The sequence below is a fragment of the Anarhichas minor genome, unplaced genomic scaffold (assembly GCF_050575085.1).
Source record: "Anarhichas minor isolate MPS153535 unplaced genomic scaffold, ASM5057508v1 ptg000136l, whole genome shotgun sequence".
Classification (NCBI taxonomy): domain Eukaryota; kingdom Metazoa; phylum Chordata; class Actinopteri; order Perciformes; family Anarhichadidae; genus Anarhichas; species Anarhichas minor.
Genome location: NW_027466582.1, coordinates 4,731,206 through 4,737,205, shown reverse-complemented (window position 1 = coordinate 4,737,205; position 6,000 = coordinate 4,731,206).

Sequence of the window (6,000 nt, the reverse complement as noted above, 5' to 3'; positions counted from 1 at the left end):
CAGAATAATTGACTTAATTTACGGCAATTAAGTGTACGTTCATTCTTTGCAACTGCATGAAAACCTGGATTTTCTGCCCCGTGAACATCTGCAAACTTCAAGACAGGTGTCTTTCTGTGCGCGAGATAACTTGAGGGTGAACGACAAAACACTAAAACAGGATAAGAATCCCTTCAACCACTTATTTATATTTTTTACAGGTGGGGGCTACAGCTTTCAAGTCCTGGAATATGTCGCAGTGGAAGCAAAACGAGCATGTTCAGAGCCAAGATGGTTTAGGTAGGACATTCACTTAGGACCGCCTCAAATTTACAACAATGAGCTACTTTGGCAAAGCCATTTTAACACAAATGATCGACATACACATAATAACAGATCCCGATGTTCCACACCATTTCATTTGTTCAATATGTTTCATCTGGTTTTCCTCAAGAGAGGAATGATTGATGTGGCTCAACTGGTGTCCTTTTGTTACTGGAGGAGCCCAGAACCTGTATCATGTGACTGTTTATCACATATTAATCTTTGTACGCTGCAACGGCTCTGCACAAACAACAGTGCTTATCAACGTTACTGATGTGGAAGGCTGCTGATTATAATTATTCTAAGGTGCATTAATTTACTTGCATGTCACGATGACTGCAAAACCTCACACACATTTTGGACTATTTAAACAGACCCAGAATGACTGCCTGGGGACATGCTCCACTGACTGATCATACAAAAAGACCTTTCTCCAGACAGGATCTTCAATGGCCACAAGGCTTAAGTTTGTAGGTCCAAAAGTCACAGTCTAGACTCTTTCAGACAAGGTTGTGTGATGGAGGAGCTGCAAATACCACCACCACTGTCTGGTAAATTATCAGAAAGAATAAAAGGAATTTCAGTGACGACAGACGTCTGCGATGCATTCAATCTGCTCTCATTTGACAACAATCTCTTCCAGACAGGACTGCGAGTGCGTATGAGTATGTGTGGTTTGAGAGCCATACACACAAGATAATAAGACAGAGAAAAAGAAAGTATGGTCTAGATTTGAGTGGAATATGCTCAGGATGTGAGTGACAGCATACTGAAGATGTCACTTGAGGCAGTGGCTTACCAAACCTATAAGCATATATCCAACTGCTGCAAAAAAACTCAGCAGCCACAGGAAAAGAAAATCGTGGGAATGAAGGAAACTTGATGGTGACTCAGCTAAAGGCAGCTTCTCAACTTTATCAAGTCCCATGTGGCTGTGAAGGCGGAATCTGAGCAAACAGAAACACGGGTTGCCATTGACCACATCAGACCCCGGATGATTCATCCCCGAGGGAGCTCAAAGGGATGTCTGGATGGTGTGCATGTGGGCATGTGGTTTTTGTGTCCTCCTCTGTAACAGAAATCTCTGTGTCCTTGGGGTTTTAAGAAAAGACTTTAAAGTCATTTTGTGTCGCCGGTGGAGTCGTCTGAATCTTGGTATTTGCCAACCATCTCCTTTCAACACATTGTTCTTTCTAACATGTTCTGACCATATCGAGAAAGAAATAATCGAACCCAGCATTATTTGGGAGGAAATTTGATGAGAAAGCATTACCTTGGGATTAAAATGAGAACATCAATTCAAGAATGCCGTCACCTCTTCAAACTATCCGCCGATCTCTGCAAGTTTTTCTCTTTTTTTTTTTTCTTCTTTTTTTTAACTCCTCAAGCAAGAATGTTTGTTTCATAACATCACCAACCACTCCAACGCCAGCTGTGTCTTCCAGAGGTCTCACACCCAATCAATAATTCATCAGGAAAGGTATTGGCTGATGTTGTGACACCCTGATTAAGTGTTTGTAACAAAGAACAATAGTCGCACCACACACATGCAAGTTGTCAATTCAGACAGACTATGTTTTACTGTTACTAAACGGCAGCACATTCTTTAATCGTGACTGATATTATCTCATGATATGATGAACGCTGCTGCAATGACGTAAGAGGAGGTGGCAGGGTTTGGGATCTTTTTCTTCATAGTCCAAACCCCAATTACTGTCTCTGCGACATTTTCAATCCATCTCGCAGGGACTGCCACATCGTAAAGCTCGACTTCACGGTGCTGTGGACGTTGCTATCTCTGAATTTGGAAACTTTGCTTGAAAAAAATATCTGAAAGTGGACAGTACCCTGGGTATCAATATTCTCTAAAGTCTAAGTAAGACAGTGATTAAGTGTATTTCCTAAAATACAACTATTCCTCTTATGTTGAGTCGCAGGACTTACTCTCAGATGTAGATCGTCTTCTTTGTTGCTAAAAAAAACCCCAATGAGACTCAAAAGAATGCTAATTGTGCTCTTCCTCAGCCACAATCACACAACCAAAACAGAGGTTTTGGTTAACTGGTCGTGGAAGGATCAATTAACATACATATCCAGTGTAATTGAAATGAGCAATTAGCATTACTTAGTCTCTCATTAAACATAACGTGACAGATTTACTGTATGTAGGTTAGGGTTATGGTAGAGTGGGGTTAGTCAACCAGCTGGCAACAGGCTACAAAATATGCAACAAACAGCTTTTTACAACCACGCACTACTCACTTTGTCCTCTAATCATGCACACCAAAGACCATATATTTTTTTGTTGCTGTAAGTGTTACTGCAAGCACAACACAATGTGACTCATCAAACTAACGATGTGAATGTGTTTGTGGAAAATCTAAAACTCCTTGGAACAACTGGAAATGACCTCACAAAACAACAAAATTAAACCCTGGTGAGAGAATAAACTAATTAAAGTCAGTTGTATCCATTCAAAGACGAAGCCCTAATGATGTCGGCTTAAATGCAAAAGCTTTTAAATTACATCACATGCCACAAACAACAAAGACTCTCTTTAAAGAGGTATGCAAAGGCAACGATACTACTAGTTTTGCACTGATCCATTAATACGGAAAAGTATGGCTTCATAACGGATCGCTTTCTTGAAACATGAAAACTGCCTGTGCTCATATTGTACACGTGGCATCCTGCCAGCTGAAACGTATCCTTATCAATGATAACAAATGTGCAGGCTGACGTTTGGTATGCAGCCCTAGATATGGTAAACTGCTCTAAAAATGTCCAATGCCAGATCCTACAGGGGAAAGATCGGGGTGTTTTTTTTCTCCGTTCTACACTTCAAAAGTAATTAATTTAGTAATAAAATTACTGTGGTTTTCAACATAATTGCCTCATGCAGACTTTTCAAACTTGGATGTTATTATATTGATTTCTGTAGCTGTTTTCAAGCCAATAATGATAATGATAATAAGAAGTGTGCTGTCAAACACACACATGTAGATAGAAATATGACTTTGTACAGCATACAAAGTGTAACAAATAGACAGAGGTAGAAAGAGTAGCCTATAGAATATTGCATTCAAGTAAAAGTACTGTTACTTTAAAGTAATTTTGCTCAAGTTAAAGTACTTGTGTTAAAAATATAAGCCCATTTCGGTGAAAGTAAAAGTAGGTCAGTTGAAATGTACTCTGAGTAAACGTTACTGCGTTACATTTGATCAAGGGTGTCAACAAGCAGCCTCTTATGTCCATATCAACAGACGGACACTCTGCAGTCTCTGCACACAACTGATTATCAATTACCATAAGCAAGTGCCTTCCTCAGCGCGGCCTCACAAGAATTAACCAGAGGGGACAAAAATCTGACAATTAAATAAAACGAGCTGTGGACGCCACGGCACCTTGAACTTCTTTTAGAATCAACAATATAATAAAACTTCACCAAAGTTGGACATGTAGGCTACAAACAATATAAACTCCACAGAGGCTGCAGCCACAAGTTGCAGTTTTTTTTTTTTCCACAAACCGCGTAGTGCACACACGCAACGAAGTGGTTGTTGACGTTCTCACCTGGAGAGTGCAGCAGTGTGTTGTTGTACTCACCTGTCTGAACGGCCCCGTGAAGTCCGTCACCATCTGCTCCGGGTTCAACTTTACTGCTCGTTCATTCTCAATGGATAATATAGCCAGACCACTCGGTCCGTCTGTCCCAGTACAACCAGTCCACTCGGCCCATGTTAGCTATACGCAGCCTGCTCCTACTGTTCAGGTCACCAACATGACGGGTGTGTCACTTCGCTCCTTTAGTGGTATTTTGAAACCAGTCATTAATTAAGATGGATGAAAAATGTTAACCGTGTTGTGTAAGTAACATTACAATAACTGTTACAACACCCCTTATGTGATTAATTTGATTGTGCTTGAAGTAGCTCCGGCCCGTGAACGCAACGTATCATTTCCGGAGCGTCTCTGGAAATGAAGCGCTTCCCTCCTGCAGCCGCAGACACACCTGCAGCTTCTTCTCTCCTGCTGATGTAGCTCCTCTCTTATATGACTTTCTCACAGTTTATCAGGAATTGTCGTGTATCTTTTGATGCTTGAAATATAGCAAAGTAGCCTATAATAGTCTGACATGCATTCAATATTACAGTGATATTCTCTCTCTCCCAATGGGTAATAAAAAAAAGGGTAAGATAACTCAAGTCAAATATACATTACAGTAAATATCAAGTTATTTATTGTCAAATGCACAACAATTACAGAAGCAGTGGTTGTCAATGAAAAGCCCTCACTAACAATGCTAATCAAATATGGATAAAAAGAAAATCACACAAGAATGTAGGTATAAAATATAACATAAACAAATATGAAATAAAGTAGTAATCCAGAAATGTAAACAGATTGAGTTGAGTGATAGTATAATAGAGTTACAGTTTCAAGTGATGAGCTCAGGATGTGCTCGACAGTTCAGCAGTCTTATGGCCTGTGGCATGAAGCTGTCCCTGAGCCTGACGGTGCAGGACCGGATGCTGCTGTACCGTCTGCCAGACGCCAGAAGGTAGAACAGTTTGTGGCTGAGGTGGTTGGTCTCTAATAATCCTGCTGGCTTTCTTCCTACACCGGTGGGTGTTGGCGTCCTCGTCCTGGTGCTTGGCAGTTTCCACGGAGGCGCTCCGGTGTTAAGGGTCATGATGGATGGTGTGTTGATGCCTATGCCCACAGCTTGGGGGTCAGCCTGTCATCCCATTTAGAGTAAAATAGACGATAGGGTATGCTTTGGGGCGTGGATACCTTGTGATTGACAGTTCGCTACCACAGTTTTCTCCAGTCTGGGAGTTTTCCATGTGTTTGTCTTCCAACCATAACCCTTTCACAGTGTGTTTTCAGTTCATGAAAAATGTCTTGTTCGGCGTTCGGTTGCACTTAGCTCCACCCTCAAAATCCACATGGATATTCAGCAGCACATAGAGCCAACAAATACCTGCATGCCTGGTCTATTCTGTGCACACATGCTGTACTTTAAAGCCCACACAACTCTGAGCGTTGAACAAGACCCACTCAAACAATTGAGTTCCTTCCTGAAAACAGCAACTGTTTCCAATTTGTTTCCTTGGTCCAACCATTTCACAGAGCAGCTGCCTGTTTGGTACAACGGGGTAGTGGCTGCATATGTCTTAAATTAAAGTGCTTCCCTCTGTTCTATGTATATTTTCCAAAAGATTGTCCATCACAAAGAGTGAGCTGACACATACAGCAGTACAGCAGACATCTGCTTCTTCTCTGAATTAATAACTCACCTCAGTGTGTCTATCAAATGTGATTTCCTTATAAAAGTTATTTTTTTGTTTGGTCTTCCTCATTGACTGTTAAGCAAGTCAAAGTAAGCTAATATCCCTTATACATATACATCCCTTCTTTCATTTATTCACCTTTGAAATGTGGAAATAATTGAATTATACACCGAATAACTCCAAAACGTTCAGTTTCAAAATGTTCTCAAAGGTCATTGGCATTTTAAAACCAAGTAATTGGCGGTAATTCTCAGAGTGCAGCACACTGGCACAGGCCAACCCCTGCCTCCCTGAGTGACGTCAGACGCTGACCTCAGCCGGGGGTAGGGGAGCAGGCACTGGGTCAGCCTGTTGGCAGCGCGTCCAGTTCAGATTAACAGTAACAGAACGTGACAAGTGCTGA